This window comes from Choloepus didactylus, chromosome 14 (assembly GCF_015220235.1).
Source record: "Choloepus didactylus isolate mChoDid1 chromosome 14, mChoDid1.pri, whole genome shotgun sequence".
Lineage (NCBI taxonomy): Eukaryota > Metazoa > Chordata > Mammalia > Pilosa > Megalonychidae > Choloepus > Choloepus didactylus.
This window is the reverse complement of record NC_051320.1, coordinates 51,120,405-51,136,182: the sequence shown is the minus strand read 5'-3', so window position 1 is coordinate 51,136,182 and position 15,778 is coordinate 51,120,405. Positions and strand designations below refer to the sequence as shown.

The following is a 15,778-nucleotide window of genomic DNA, read 5'->3' as shown; positions in this document are numbered from 1 at the left end:
ATGCTCCCTCTCTGAGGAATCACAGCTTCTGGGGATGGCTAGGGGGGGTTAAGGCTTCATGCTCAAAGTGTGGGGCCTCTCCACACATGCTGGTGGAAAGGAAAGACTATATCCTATACCCATCATCCAGGGCTTGTGAACCTGAAATTTAGGTGTATGCATCTAAGAGCTCTGCTATCCCTTTCCTGGGGACCTGTAGAAAAAGGATTTCCAGAAAGTTTCCTGCCTTCCTCCCTAATGGAGGTTATTCCTGAGAACCAGCAGTTAATGCTTTTAACATACTTGGCATATCAGAGATAAAAGGCATGTCTAAAGGTAAACATGTAATTATACATGCCTATGCAATGCCTTTTTTGTATCATGCATTCTAGGTTTAACAACAGGTGCAGAGACTACATTTGGCTTGGTCTGAAAACACTGAATAAACTTCCATCATGCTTGAAAGACTGCTCAGCCTCAGCCAAAGTTTGTCCTTAAAGATTCACATGCAAGGAACTCCAGTGAAGGTAAGTCCCTGGCCACAGAGGCAAGGATGGGAGGGGAGCCAGGAGAAACCAGACGCCAAAGGATTCGTGCCAGTGTTTGAAGGCAGAACCAGACCCCAAGTACTGTCATTTCTGCACCATGCACTTCAGCAGAGTGGGCAGAGATTATGAAAACATCAACTTAAACCACTCAGCTCCCTTTCAAAAGAGTCACGGATGGAGTGAGGGGAACACCCAGCTCAGCAAGGCCCTGTCAGGAGGCAGCAGGCCAGCAGGCCCCTGGGAAGGCCACGGGTTTATGAACACCTGAGAGCGGGGCGTGCAATCTGGGGTGCGGGCAGCCCCAGCGTGTCATCAAGGGCTTCAGCTAAGTTAATGAGAACCAAAGCTCCAGACCAAAACGCTTATTCTGAAAATACCTATTGTTCAAAGATTTTGCATTTTAAATTAAACCATATGAGTAATTGTATCCTAGCTTCATAGTCCACTCTGGAAAAGAAAATTCTTGCCTCCTAATATGGGAAAGAACATTATGCTTTTGCAAAGGGAATGAAGCTAGTGGGGAGGGGGTTTGAGAATAGGAGTCTTGGGCTGTCTAAGCCCAAGAAACAGCCAGAGAAAGGGGACCATGACCAAACGGGAGAGCAGAGGCCCCAGGTCCACCCCCTCAAAAACACAGGTTCACCTTGCAGGCTGGTCCTACATCTACCTTGCTTTTATAGAAGGTGAGAGAACTAGTTGCAAGTTTGTATGGCGGAGGCTTTTGAAACTCATGGAGTGAAAAGAATTGTGTAAAGCCCAGGCACCATTTGACTGCCTTTGAGTGGGACGGATTTGTTTTGTTGGCGTAAAGAAGGCTGGCTGTTATTTCTTCTAATTTTTTTCCTCTTTTTAAAACTGTGTTTTGTTTGTTTTGTTGCTTGCTTGCTTCTGTTTTGTTCTAGAAGGTATTCAGCCTCTCTGGTTTTTATTTCCAGGACAGACTTGTGTATTGTTCTGAACAGTGGTCTCCAGAAAAGCTGGAAAATGTTTAATGGATGATAGGTCCTCAGACAAATTCCCACAGACTTAATTCTATTGTACCTCATTCTTTACCTTGGCAGCATTGTACCAAAAATGGTTTCGTTCTAGAATAAATAATTTCTGGTCTTTGGCATCAATTAAGGAGACTTCAGTAAAATGTGTGCTATTTCTGTGAGAAGCATTCATCCCCCATTAAATTCTTTAAAAAGATGACGACGAGAGGGTACAAAGAGAGCACATGGGGAAATGCATGAGAAGAGTGTTAGAGCAGTCATGAGTTCAAATACTCATTCTGCCACTGGAGGCTGTGTGTGGCCATGTGCCAGCCTTGTGGACAGAATTTAATATGTATGGAGCTTTACATGTAGCAGGCACTGTCCTCATGAATAATCTCATTTAATTTTTACACATAAAACCCATTTTAGTTCTGAGGAACCTGGGCACCAAGAAGTTAGATTGACGGCCAATTTCTCAGAACTAGAAAGTGCCAGAACCAGGACTCAAACCAAGGACTGTCAAACTCCAAAACCCCTTCTCTTACCCACTATAAGACTTTTGCAAAGTAAGAATTATGACAAACTAGTCCCCAGAAATTAGCATTAATTAAATGGCTGGAGTTAACTTATATCTCACTCATCTGTAATATGATGGAAAAAGCAGGGCATCTGCTTCTGTAGTCATACTCTTCTCTTTCTAGTAGTATGACCTCGAGCAGTCATTTAACCTCTCTGAGTTTCAGTTTCCTCAACTGAAAAATGAACCTAATAATTACACCTATCTCTTAGTGTTGTTGTCAAGGTTATAGGAGAAAATTAATATGGAAGCATCTCCCACACAGAATCTCAGTAAATGTTGTTGGTTAAGTAAGTAAATTACTCAAAAAGGCAATAAACATGGTGTCTAGGTGCTTGGCCTCTGACCCATCCTACCCAGACTCAATTCCCAGCTCTACTACTTATTTAGCACCACCTTGGGCAAGTCACTTTAGTTCTTGGCAAAAGGGGGATAATAACAAGGTCACTGAGATAATATATGCAAGGTCTTAGAACAGTAGCTGTCATGTGGTAAGCATCATATAAATGTGTGCTACTATTACAATTATAATTAATGTGAATGAAGACAATAGAGTCCTTGAGCAGGCTAAGTAGTTTTATATACTTGGAGGAAAGGGAAGGATATAGAATCACTAGAGAAAAAAATAAGAATTTTAATCTAGAGTTTTTACTAAATGGCCCAAGCTAAAAATACTTGGTAGAGGAAACATAAATATATAGTTATGACTCAGGGAGGTGACAATAGTGAATCATTGATTAAACAGATAAAAGGCATTGATTTGGTTTTTCTACACCAATTATTGGGCACATACTGTGTCCCAGATACTAGGCCTGGACTGAGAATGCAAAGATGAATGAGGCAGGGACTAACTTTGAGAAGCCTACTAACTATGGGAGAAACAAGCGTGAAAACAAATAACTCTAACACTAAAAACTGCATAGACATTAAGAGTCGTGCTAAGGACACATGACATAAAATGATCTTATATTACATTCTATAATCATGCATGTAGGTCACCTTCTCACTGTAAGATGCAAAGCAAGAATATCATTCTTGGTGAATGACATACCAAGTGCCATGTGAGTTATTTCCTAATCATCAAATATCCAAATAAATTATATACCAACTCTTTTTTGGGGGGTGGCAGGGGTAGGGTGGAGTCCAAGCTAAATTTTAGAGCATGCACTAAATAAACAAATGTTTCCTAATTATTCATGTAAGGCATTGATTGGCCTGGGCTCCAGGAGTTTCAAACTGTGATGACAAGCACATGGACTTGGGGTGGGCAAGGAAAGAGAGAGGAGAGAACAAGAGATTTTTTTCAGGGCTAATAGGAAGAAAGAGTTGGTCATGGCAGCTGATGTAGGAATTCTGGCAAAGTGGTGGTGGCAGTATGGTAGTGATGTGTGCTGGTTTGGGACTTTTATGTACCCCAGAAAAGCCATGTTCTTTTAATCCACTCCTGGGGGGGGGGGGCAGAACTATTGTGGGTGGGGTCTTTTGATTAGATTGTTTCCATGGAGATGTAACCCCACCCTTTCAAGTTGGGACTTAATCCTTTACTGGAATCCTTTTAGAGAGCTCAGGGAGAGAGAGAGCTCAGAGAAGCTGAGAGATACATTTTGGAGAGAAGCTGAGATACGTAATCCAGAGTGTTCCCCCAGGAGAAGAAAGGTGGACCCATAGGAGCTGAAAGAAGCTTAGTCAGAAACGCCCCCGGAGAAACAAGCACAGAGCTAAGACAGACAGAAGCCCAGAGACATTTTGGAGAAAGCCACGGAAACCAGGAGCTGAGTTCAACAGAGAAGGATAAGCAGAGCCAGCCATGTGCCTTCCCATGTGACAGAGGAACCCCAGACGCCATGGCCTTTCTTCAGAGAAAGTATCTCTTGATGCCTTAATTTGGATATTTTCATGTCCTTAGAACTGTGAATTTGTGAACTAATAAACCCCCATTGTAAAAGACCAATCTATTTCTACCTGAGCTTCAGGTAGCGAAGCACCTGGTACAGGGCAGTTCAGGATACCTCTTTTGAGCAATTGGCTTGATGGTGACCTCTACATTTATTGGTCATGCTGCAAATGGAACAGGCTTCTTAGGAGAAATTTCCTGGAGGCATGGCCCCAAACCACTAAATCCAGGACAACAGCAAGGGTTACTCCACTTAGGAGAGAAATGGGAGAATTGGGCCAGGCCAGCACGTGAAGAATCAGAAGGAAAGGCCTGCAGAGAGCACTAGGCCGAAGCTTCCAGGGCCATTCCTTGGTGTTCCCACAGAGCTCCCCTTGACCTCAGCTCAACGTTCATGATTTCTGCTCCTGAAGAGTGGCCTGGTGCGCACCTTTCTCCCCATATCAAACCGTAAGCAGGAAAAATGTCATTTTCTGTTATGTCTCTCAGATCACTTGCATAGGATACATAATAGAAGTGGAAAAAGGTGTGGAATTCAGCCCTGGAAAGACTATCTTCTAGGGGCACAAGGTAGCACCATGGTTGAAACTACAGTTTATGGAGCTGGGCTGCCTGGGTTCAAATTCTGCCTCTTCTTAGTAGTTGTATGAGCTTGGGCATATTATTATTATCTATAGCTTAGTGAACCAGTGAATGTTGATTTGCCTCTCTAAGCTTCAGTTTTCTCATCAGAAAAACAAAGGCATAAAATCCAATCTCACAGGACTGATGTGAGAATGAAATTAGATCATGGAAGTGAGAAAATACATTGATTGGAAAATGCAGTCCAAATGTTTGAGTTTGCTGTTATCATCACACATAGTAGGCACTAGAATCAATGATTGCTAAAATATGGAAACAAAACAGCCATGGAAAGGTTGGGCCAGACCCCCTCAAGACTCGCCATCCTGTGATCTTGCACAGGAAAGTTATTTGTAATCATGAATGCCAGGCAAGTGTTCCTTGTTAGCTATGCTTGGGCCCTGGCAATCAGCGCTGCTGTGTGGTAAGATCCAGAGAAGTGACGCTCTGTGCCAATGCCGCTCAGAGGCCATCTCCCACATGTGCCTGAGAAATGACTGCCCCAGAGACCTCCTGTGCTGTGCTATGCCCCTGTGCCATCTTGGTCACTCACCTGACACCCATGGCCTTCCTTCCAGCATGCTCCAGAGGGCACCCATTCCCACGGCCCATTGGCATGGAAACGCAGATCTTAGCACATCCCGCTTTTCGTCCTCTGAATTCACCATAATGTGTGTGAAGGGCAGAAGGGGGACAGTTTCTGTCTGTCTGCCCCACACAGCATCTCTAGAAGGGTCCAAAGGAATGTGCTGAGCTCACCATCTCCAGGGCAGAACCAAAGCCAGCACAACCTGTCATCCAAGGGAGCTCAGTACTCCGTCATCACCACCACAGAGACACAGAGCAGGCCCTGAGAAGAGCTTGTACCTTTCCCAGAGCCAGGGGGATGGCCAGAAAGCCACAAGGCAATGTAGACACTCCTGCAAAAGCTGGGCCACCAACACCTGAGCCCTAGGAAACTCTTCCCAGATGGGCACTTAGCAAATGAGAGGGAAGAGAGAGAACTGGCTGAAAATAATATATGCCCCAAAGCTGCTTGGCTCCACCCAAAACATGAGAATGACTTATTTACCTCAAATCCTAGAGATTTGTGAGGACCTAAAATTAAAAAAATGATAATACATTGGAAAACATTCCTTTTCTAGGTTTAGAGGACCTCAATATTTTTGTAAAGAGATTTGGAGCAAGACTTGGCCTCTGAGCTTCCTCATTAGCATAATGGGGACTAAAATACTAATCTGAATGGTTGTTGTAAAGATAGTGTATCCAAGGAGCCAGGTACATGGGAAGTTTGATTATTAATAAGTCAAGAAGCTTCATCCCATTTATAATGGATCTCAGTTTCTTCTTCTTAGATGTGAGGCTACTTCATCTAACTACCCCCCAAGAAGGTTGGCCAAAGCAGCTGCTCAGTCCTGCACAGCTGTGCAGGGACTTCTGGAGCACTCGCCACACCATTCTGTGTCCCGGGAATAAAATAAACTTTAAATTGGAAACAGCTTTAACAAAAAGCGATGCTGGCAACAGCTCTTCTTTTAAGGCCTCTGTTTACTGTAGAGTGTTTTAAGCATGACATTTTAATTTCCAATTTTTAAAAATATGTATGTTGTGAGAAATAAACAGAGATGACTTAACTGGAAATTGAACTGGGGTCTCCTGGCCCTTGGCCCACATTTCTGCCCAGGGACCAACTGTCTGCTGAAGTATAAATCCATCTCCCAAGCTGCCGTACGGCCAATGTGAGCTGCGTTTATGTTCCTCTTAAAAATGCACGCACTCCTTGGCCAGAGCGCCCATGGACCAAAGTATTAATCTGTTAGACCTTCGGCTCCAAGGAAGCCTAATTCAATTCCTGGCATAGTTACTCAAAGCCAAATTGTGGTTGCATGTATTTTCCCAAAAGGTCTCTGCATTTTCCAACTCCAGAGCCAGGGCCTTCATGCTTCCCCTTGACCTGGCAGGACCACAGTTTACAAATCAACAGCTTTGGGTTCCTTAAACCATTGGCCGTGGCAATGATTGGGAAACAAATGATGAAGACTGGCAGAAGCTAACCACGGGGAGAAATAAATAAGGATTAGGGTGGAGAGGGGAAAGGAGGGATGTCCCTGCTTCTGTTATTTTAGAAACACAGAGCTGAAGTGAAGAGACTTGGAATTTTTCTCTTACCTCTGCTACTAACAACCTGTGTAATCTACAGCAATTCAGTTCCATTCATTTCAACAAACGGTGAATAAATGAATCAGTGAATGAATTCATCAGGCATGTTCTATAAGCAAACACTGTACTAGGCACTGGGAGTCCAAAGATGCCTAAAACACAGTACCAGCTCATGGGGAGTTTACAAATGAGAGGCAGACACAGGTATGTAAATGTGAACACAATAAAATATCATAACTGAAAAGGCAAAAATACACCCTGAGCTTAGTAAGAGAAAGACAAATCCCAACCTGGGGTGCAAAGAAGACTTCCTTGAGGTGAAGTTACCTGTATTTATTTTAAAACATAAGCAAGAATTAACTGGGGCATAAAAGTGGGACAAAGCACTAGCAGTAAGCAGTAAAAGGACATTGGGCAGTTCACAAAATTATCACATAGGCTGAAGAATCACAGTGGACATTTGTCATTCTTTTGGGTGTTCTTCATTCTTTGGGAGAATTTTCCTCTTTTTGAAGCTTGGAGGGATTGCCCCATAGAAGGTAAACATTCCTGATTTTTTCTTTTCTGCCTCCTGTACAGTCAGGGGGCAGACAAGTGACCGATGCTTGGACAATCAGATACACATGACAAACATTAAATTAGGAGCTAATGACACAAAGAAACATAGACCACAGAAAACCATTTCTGGCAATGTAAGCTGCCATACTAAGGTCCACTTTCCAAAGGCATCAGTGCCAAAGGATCCAGGGGCTGCCTCTGGCGTCCAGGGCAGGCTGTGAGCAGTGCAGGGTGCCATGTCGGAGGCCACGGCAGTGTGACCACGACAGACCCGTTCTAGAGCATAATTTGAGCTGTGGTTTCAACTGGTCGTCTCTGAATCTAGTTCATCAACCTGTGTGAGTCTCTGTGAGCTACTCAATGTCCTTTCAATACATTTCTTTTCTGCATGAATCAGCCAGGATTGGTTTCATTTGGTTGCAACTCAACACCTGACTGATACAGGAACAAGTAGAGCAAAACTTCCCAGATCACAGGTGAGTAGTAGTTTGGTGGTGGTGGGTGTATTGTGGGGGCACAGCAAGCAGTTCAGTATTAAGAGAGCGTAAAGAAAGATGCAAAGGGATGGAAAATGAGAAACGGATAGGAGTCAAGTCAAAATAACTGGTGCACTAAGCTGAGAATTAGGAATTCACCCTAAGGTATTAAGCAGAGGAGTGGCATTGGCCACATTCAAATTTCAGACTGATTACTCTAACTCCAGAGGGAAGGGTCATTGCAAAGAGGGCAAGGCTAAATAAAGACAGACTGGACAGGAGGCTATTCCAGTAGGGTCCAGAGAACAGGTAATGAGCACTGAACTAGGGTAGTGGTTGCAGAGAGAAAGAGGCAGTGATAGCCTGAGAAATATTTAGGCAATAAAACAAGAGATGTTCATTTTCACATTGAGATGAGAGAAGTGGCTTTACCATTCTGTGCTCAATTTCTTCATCTTTTAATCAGGAGTGAAGTCTGTGTAACCTGCCAGTACTTTGTAAAAACCTTCCTGCTCACCCCTCTCCCTCTCAGAGCCATGACTGGCACACCTACCTTGCGACTGCAAAGCCCTTGAATTCACAGTTCCCTAAATGGATATGAAAACCCTGCAGTTCCCTTCCAAAGCCCCAGTCTCAGAATGGCAGGTGCCTTGGCTTCCTTCTCATCCTTCAGGTCTCCACTCAAATACTTTCTTAGAGAGGCCTTTCCTGACTGCCCTCTCCAAAATGCTGAACGCCCTTCCTCATAGTCTTCACTGCACTTACCACAATCTGAAATCATGTATTTATTTGTCCACTGGATTAGACCTCCCTCACTAGAGTACAAGTTTCATGAAGGCAAGGAGTCTGTCTAGATCACTACTGTATTGTCAGTGCTGAGAATGGTGTCAGGCACATAGTAGGTATTAACAAATGTTAATTGAATAAATGTAAGAATGAAGTAGATTAACATCTGTGGATGCTCTTTGTCCCTTCTCATATTGCACTCAGGAGGAAGCAGAATGACCAACAGTGTAGACAAGGTTAGCAATTCATAGTCAGGTTTGGTCAACTGAGAAGAGGCACTGGGTGGATGGAGCTTGAGGAGAAAGTGTAGTCCTATACTACCACAAGTCACTGAGAGCCTTTTCCCAAAGTCCAATCAGAAGAATTTAGAAGTCCCTGACAAGCAATATCATCAGTGTCCTGATCATGAGTAGAACCCTACTAGAATGTCTTTGAGCTTGGTGGCAAGAACTTGGTAAAGAACCCAACTCAGTTAATCAGCCAAATGATATATAAAAGTAAGCCCCCATCTGAAAGTCATAAGAGCTGCCACTCACTGGCTGTGGGGTGTAAGGAAAACCATTTAATCTATCTGAGTACCAGTTTTCTTCTCTGTAGAGCATGGTTAATATTATTCTTGCTCCTTGTCACATATGGTTATGGTGAAGTTCAAAGTATACCAAAGCATCATTCAAATGAGAGGCTATCCATGCATAACATCAGGTGCAGAATGCTGAACTGGATTTAATACCAAAGTTTATGTTTGTTTGATTGATTGGCTGGTTGATTGGTTGACTGATTGATTTTAGGGTTGCCAGAATTAGAAAATTGTTTTGCCATATATTGGAACAAGATTTGAAACATAAAATAAAGGTGAATGATAAATATACTCTTCACTGGGTGGGGATTTGTGTTACTTAGGTGTGCGTTTGACTGCAAATAATTAAAAATCCTACTGCAGTCTCTTATTAAACAGAAGGTTATTTATCTCATATAATAAGAGATCCAGGGAAAGGCCACACAGGTCTGATAAGGGCCCTTTCAATACCACCAAGCACCACAAGTGCTTTCCATCTACCATTTTCACCACCCTTAACATACAGACTTTTGTCCTCATGAGGGTGTCACAATATCACAAGAAGGCTGCTTAGATCTAGATATCACATGAGAGTTCCATGCAGGAAGAAAGAAAAAGGGGGAGGCTGGAAGGGGTGAGACCTGTGTCAGAAAAGCAAAAACATTCCCTGAAATCCTCAGCTTATGTTGTATGGGACAAAACTGTATCACACAAGTCACCCTTAGCTGCAAGACAATCTGGGGAGATGAGTATTGGCACCTCCGCCCTCACTCTTCAAAAAAATCAGGTTCCTACTAATCAAGGAAAAAAAGGAAATGTACATTAGCAGGAAAGCAGTGTCTGCTAGAGGATTCCTTAAGGAACCAACTTATTTGCCAATTTTTTAAAACACTGAATTAATTAAGTACACGATGTACTATCCAGACTGAAATATGACTTAAGCAACTCTACTAATGGTTGTCTGTGTGAGTTCTAGAAAGCTCTTTAAACCTTTCTATACTTCAGGCTCCTAATCTTTAAAAAGGGGATTATAAGAGGAGTTGCCTCAGAGGGTTGATGTGAGGCTTAAATGAGATAATCCTAATCGAAAGCCTGGGCATAGTAAGTGCTCAAAAACAGTAGTAATAGTTGCTGTCATTGCTTTATTATCTGGTTCTCTGGGTAAGGGATGGGCCAGACTGAAAAGAACTAAGTACAGGTACATATCCTAGGAATCTGAGGGTTCTTCGATTGCAAGAAATAGAAATCAATTCTGGCTGAGTTGAGAGGATCAATATTTTGACGGGAGGACTGAACAGCACAAAGAATTGAAGGTAGATGTACACAGCGAGTCTCAGGCAAGACAGAAACCACAGCAGGAACATCCCTGCAGTAACTTGTAGACCATTTCTTTGGAGACCACCACTCAGCTACTTCCCACCAAATTCAGGGAAAGACTCCAAGAAGCTCCTCCTGGGCCACACACTTGTCAGTGTACTAGGGAAGTAGGGGTCTTCTGATTGGCAGCCCCACCTGAACAGTGCAGAACAATGGAAGACAGTTAGTTCCCTATGGGAAAAGTGTGGTGCTATCACCATAAAAGGAGAGAAAAGATGCTGAGCAGGTCAGCCCCACAAATGTCTACTATACCTGGAAATGGCAGAGAAGTCACACATGCATCTACAAGCTGCGTTGGGTGTTTTCTGTTTGTCCCTCCAGACCCCCAGTTTGCTCTCCTGTTCTGTGCCCCAGGAGGCTGAGCTGTATGGACGACATCAATGTGTCCCCTTGGCTTCTGGCTTCTGGTGGGATGTGGTCAACGGCGAGAACCAGCATGAGTCAGAGCCCCTCAGTTCCTCCCTTAGGGGTCGCTGCAGGCTAGTTGCACCCCTCAAATGAAGGTCACAGCTCTTATCAGATGACCTCTCCACATGGCCCACTCACCAAGCCCCTCACCACACTGCAGGTTGACACCCGGATCATGCCTTAATTAAAGGCTCTTCCAATTACCCCATCACAATGCACCACCTGCTTTCCTGTCGGAACCCTGACTAATATATAAATATAAAGGAATATATTATTGAAAGGCTTAGAAACAGACGAGTTCCCATTGACTTGGAAAAAAGAATGTGGAAGTCCCTGAATGTGCGTTGACATTTCTTGTCCTCAAAACAGCCCACATAATCCCAGGTAAAGTCAGGAAAGGTGATGGGGACCAAAACCAGAATATGATCCTAAAATACCCCTCTGTCTTCTACAAAGCTCTGCATGATAGTGAACTCTCCTCCAGAAAGGAAGGCTGGGGATGCAAGCATATCAGATGGGAGACAACAGAAACTGTCACCAGGAAAGAAAAGAGGCTTCCTTAGGGACAGGTCAAAACAGCTGAGCCACTTCCAGTAAGAAAGATGAAGACTGGGGAGGGTTAAAATTGAAGACTGTAGAGTTGTGAAGGCACAGAGTGAAAAGATGGGCTTGTTACTAAAATGTGTATTTCTAGAACAGAAAACTTGAAAGGCGGGTGTTGTTATATAAAAGGGATCACTGCTTTATACAACAGGTGCAGTGGCAGGGTGTACTAACATTTGAAAATATCGTGTACTATAAAACACAATCTCATTTATAAACTGATTTTTTTTTTTACCGTTTACCCAGATGTTTTCTCATTACATAGACATGAATTCACAGGTGGACTCGGGTTCTTGAACATTTACAGTGAAATGTTTCTTTAACGAGACTAAAACATTTCTTGAGAGACACAATATTCTTCTAACAAAACAAATGTCTGAAGGGCTGGGTATCAAAACATACTGCATAGGAAGACCCTTTAAAATATATATGTAACTAAAAATTGAACGAGAAAGGCAACAAAGCTAGAAGCATGAAAAATGGACATTTTCACAGAATCTCATGAAATTTTGGCATGCCAAGTAGAAACATCCACTTCCAGTCCCGCTGGAATTTGCCTTTGCAATGCAGGAGTTCTTTCTCAGCTACAAATGTTTTGTGAGTTATGAGGACTAAGATTAATTTAAATGACTAGGAGGAGCTTTCAAAACTCTTTTAAGACACCAGAATGAAAATGTGCCTGGTATAATGTCTTATGTTAATGAACCTTTCATATTCCCTCCAATGTAAATAAGATGAGACACCTTTGTCTCTTTTGCTATCAAACTTGTGATCACCCCACCAAGCAGGCCTACTGAGTTTCTGAACAGAGTTGGGATAAAACTTCAGTTTCTCTGAACAAGCATCTCCTCATGAATGGCCAAGTTCAGTTACCCAGCTATGGGAGGGAAAGGATCCTCACCCAATCCCCACCCCCACCCCCATCTGCTATACCCCTCCAACCATAGACAAGATGCTCCAAAAGTCCTATAGTTGTCGTGATTATGTGGCCCACAGAAAAGTGCAAATTTAAAACAAAAACTTATAATCACCATCCATGCTGGCTGATTTTTCCTGTCTTTTAAACTGAGGAATATTTGGCAAGTGTCTGACAGGTATGATATGAAATAAACCCCCTCCATATCCTGAATAGACACGCACACAGACACACACACACACCCCTCCAAATTGGGGCACACAAGAAAAGCCAAGTTCTGTCTTGAGATGTCAGGGAAGTGTATTTGCTTATTTCATCCAGCTCAAGACAACTCAGCAGAGGATTTTCTGACTTTTTCCTTCAGAGCTCTTTTTGGAAGTCACCTTGATTTAGTGAAGAACACATTTGTTTATAAAAGCCAGTTTTTAAAGCAACCATGTACTTGTTTCCAAGCAGACTGAATTTTTAATACTTAAAACCATTACCACCATCCTCCACCACTCCACCACCGCCCCCAAAAAAGGTGTTTACTTTTAAAATCTGCTTTCCTGAAACTTCCAGGTTGGTTCCCCAAGCCATGGCAACTTCAAAGGCGCAACCAACAGCAGGTGAGGTACAGTACACCCTGGTCAGTGGAGCTCTTTTTTTCCTCACATTTCTGATGGTTTCCCTGAAACCCTGAACTTCAGTCAAGTTCGCTGGGAAGACAAATGCTAACTCTTCTGACAGTTTTGCTCACAGCTGCAGGTGGAAACGGTGAACCATCCACAGATGGGCCTCCTCCTGTTCCAGCCCCTTAAGCCGTGGGGTATCTCCGAGGATGGGGATCTCAAGTAAGCAACACAAGAGGACAGTTTCAACCAGCTCACCCATATCATGAACAATCATGAGAAAAATACTTTAAAACAGACCAAAAAAAAAATCAATTTGCTTAGTGTAATGTGCTCGCTCCATCATTCTTTTTTTAAAGAAATATGTCCTCACTGGTTGACAGGGACAAATTCTGCCCCCCTCCCACTCCATATCACAAATCCCCCTCACCATCCACCCTCCCCAAGTCCCTGCAACCCAAATGGATTCCACAATAAATAAACATTGCTGCTGCACCACTGACTTTATCTCAGACCAGCAAATGAACACTATTTCAAAAGCCTGTTTTCTAAACTCTCAGTGACTGAGACAGGAAGGGGTGGGGGAGAGGACGGGGCGGCGTGTTTGTACACCCACTGGCACTGCCTCTTCCTCACCAGCGAAGCTTTCCATGGAAATTCTGGCTGCATGAGCCTTGGCTAAGCTTGGGACTATTTTTGGAAGCCTGAAAACCTCAAGGGAGTGACTTTTAATTTTATTCATGTACAGGGTCCTTACTTTTATTTATTAAAGAAACAAAAACATGTCTCCTGCTTAACTTCAACCAGCTTTCATGTCAAGTGAAACAAAACTTGTTGGCTGGTCCAGTCAGCCATCAGCCAGGGGGGAGGGGGGAGCCCCTTCCATGAGTGTCTGATGCATATGGGACCGGCGTATTAATCACCCCTCAGCGGAGGGGAGAGGCCGGGGAGACTCTTGTCCCAAAGGAACAACTAGGGGAGACTGTTTGAGTCTGACGGGGAGAGAAAAGGTATTTGGGCAAAGTTCCAGAGAGTTGAAGTGTTACTTTTTTAAAGGGCATTTAAGGGGGGGGGGGGGCGCGAGAAAAGAGGCGGAAGGCTCAACCCCCTCCTCCGCCCCACAGCTGTGCAACTGACATCCCAGCACCTAAAAACTTAGCAGAGAGGATCACGGGGTGAGGATCACCACACAGATTTGGCTTCACCCCCTCCCAGAGCCTAAGTGTTCATTTTAACAAGTTGTGAAGGGCAGACAGCCAACCCCTTGGCCTCCACCAGACAAATTGATTCAAGGTTTTCTCTTTGAGCCTGCAGCCAAGATGCCTGCAACAATAGCAGCTGGGAAGGTGCTATTGTTTTATCTCAGTAGAGATTTGAAACTCCCTTCCCCAGGACTGACGGCCCAACACGTGTCTACAAATGGGAACAACAAACAGAAATGTGAGCAAAGTGGAAGTTCGAGTCCACATCTGGCACTAAAACACGTTGCTCTGAGAATCCCAGGGGAATCTGCTCAGCGGGGCATTACTGTAACAAACGTCAAGGTTAGCCCTCTATTGCTTCAGCTCTCTCTTCTTTTCCTTCCACACTTTCTTCACTGCCTCCAGTTAGGATTCTGGCTAGAATTCGCATTATATCTCAACATGCTGGACAATGGCTACAAATATCTATGCCACATTGGGCAAATCACTTTAACTTCTCTGTACCTCAGTTTCATCCTCTATTAAATGGGTATGTGGCAGAGACAGCAAGCTGTTCATCATCCATCTGTTGCATCTCTTCCTGGGCACATTATATTAGATTGTATTTCTAAATATCGTTTGGAGTTGGCATGGCCAATGTGATTGCCATGCTTAGTCATGGAATATGACCAGAGGTGGTATGTGCCATTTTAGGGGCCAAGAAATTGGTTATATGCCCTATTTGCCTTTTCCCTTCCCACCAGTTGCATATGGATAACTATGGAAACCAATGTACCCACATATTGATGAAACCCAGAATCACCCAGAAAGAGAGCTGCCCTCTAATCTGAAATATCTGCCTTGGTCTGTTTCATGAGCAAGGAATAAAGTTTGATCAGGTTAAGCCACTAATTTGGGGCCTATTTGTTATTACAGCCTAATACAGGGTAATAATAATACCCATCCTGGCTCCCTGAAAGGATAGTGGGAAGAATCAAATGAGATATTCTATGAAATAAAATATTTCATTTAAAAGAACTTTAAAAATCTATTGCATCTTCCAAGTCTAGAGAAGAAATAACACCATCTATAGAAGGGATGCACTCATTAATTAATGTATTTGTTCAGTCCTTAATTATGTGCCAGACATCATCAAATGCTTTATAAGGATTATTTCATTTAATCCACAAAACAGCATTATTAAACAGATACTATTGCCATCCCTATTTAACAGATGAGGAAACAAGGGCTAAAAAAGGTTTACTTGCCCAGTGTTACACAGCCAAGAGTTGAAGACAGGAGGGGGTCTAACACCAGAACCTATAATCTAACTACAGATTTAAAAAGAAAAGGCATTTGCATTGATGGAAAAGTTTTGGTAATGGAAGGTGGTAGAACAACATTGTGAGTGTAATCAACAGCACTGAATTATATATTTGAATGTCGTTAAAAGGGGAAATTTTAAGGTATATATGTTACCAGAAAAAAAATTTTTAAAAACATAGGACTGTAGAACACAAACAGTGAACCCTATTGTAAATGATGGACCA

General features: G+C 43.1%; 1 long non-coding RNA gene across 1 annotated transcript; it reads left to right on the top strand.

Moving 5' to 3' along the window:
* The first annotated feature begins 426 nt into the window (after window positions 1-426).
* On the top strand, window positions 427-13,455 carry LOC119509491. Its single transcript, XR_005211721.1, has 3 exons — window positions 427-506; window positions 7,712-7,790; window positions 13,166-13,455. It is a non-coding gene; the product is annotated as an uncharacterized LOC119509491 (long non-coding RNA).
* Window positions 13,456-15,778: the final 2,323 nt, after the last annotated feature.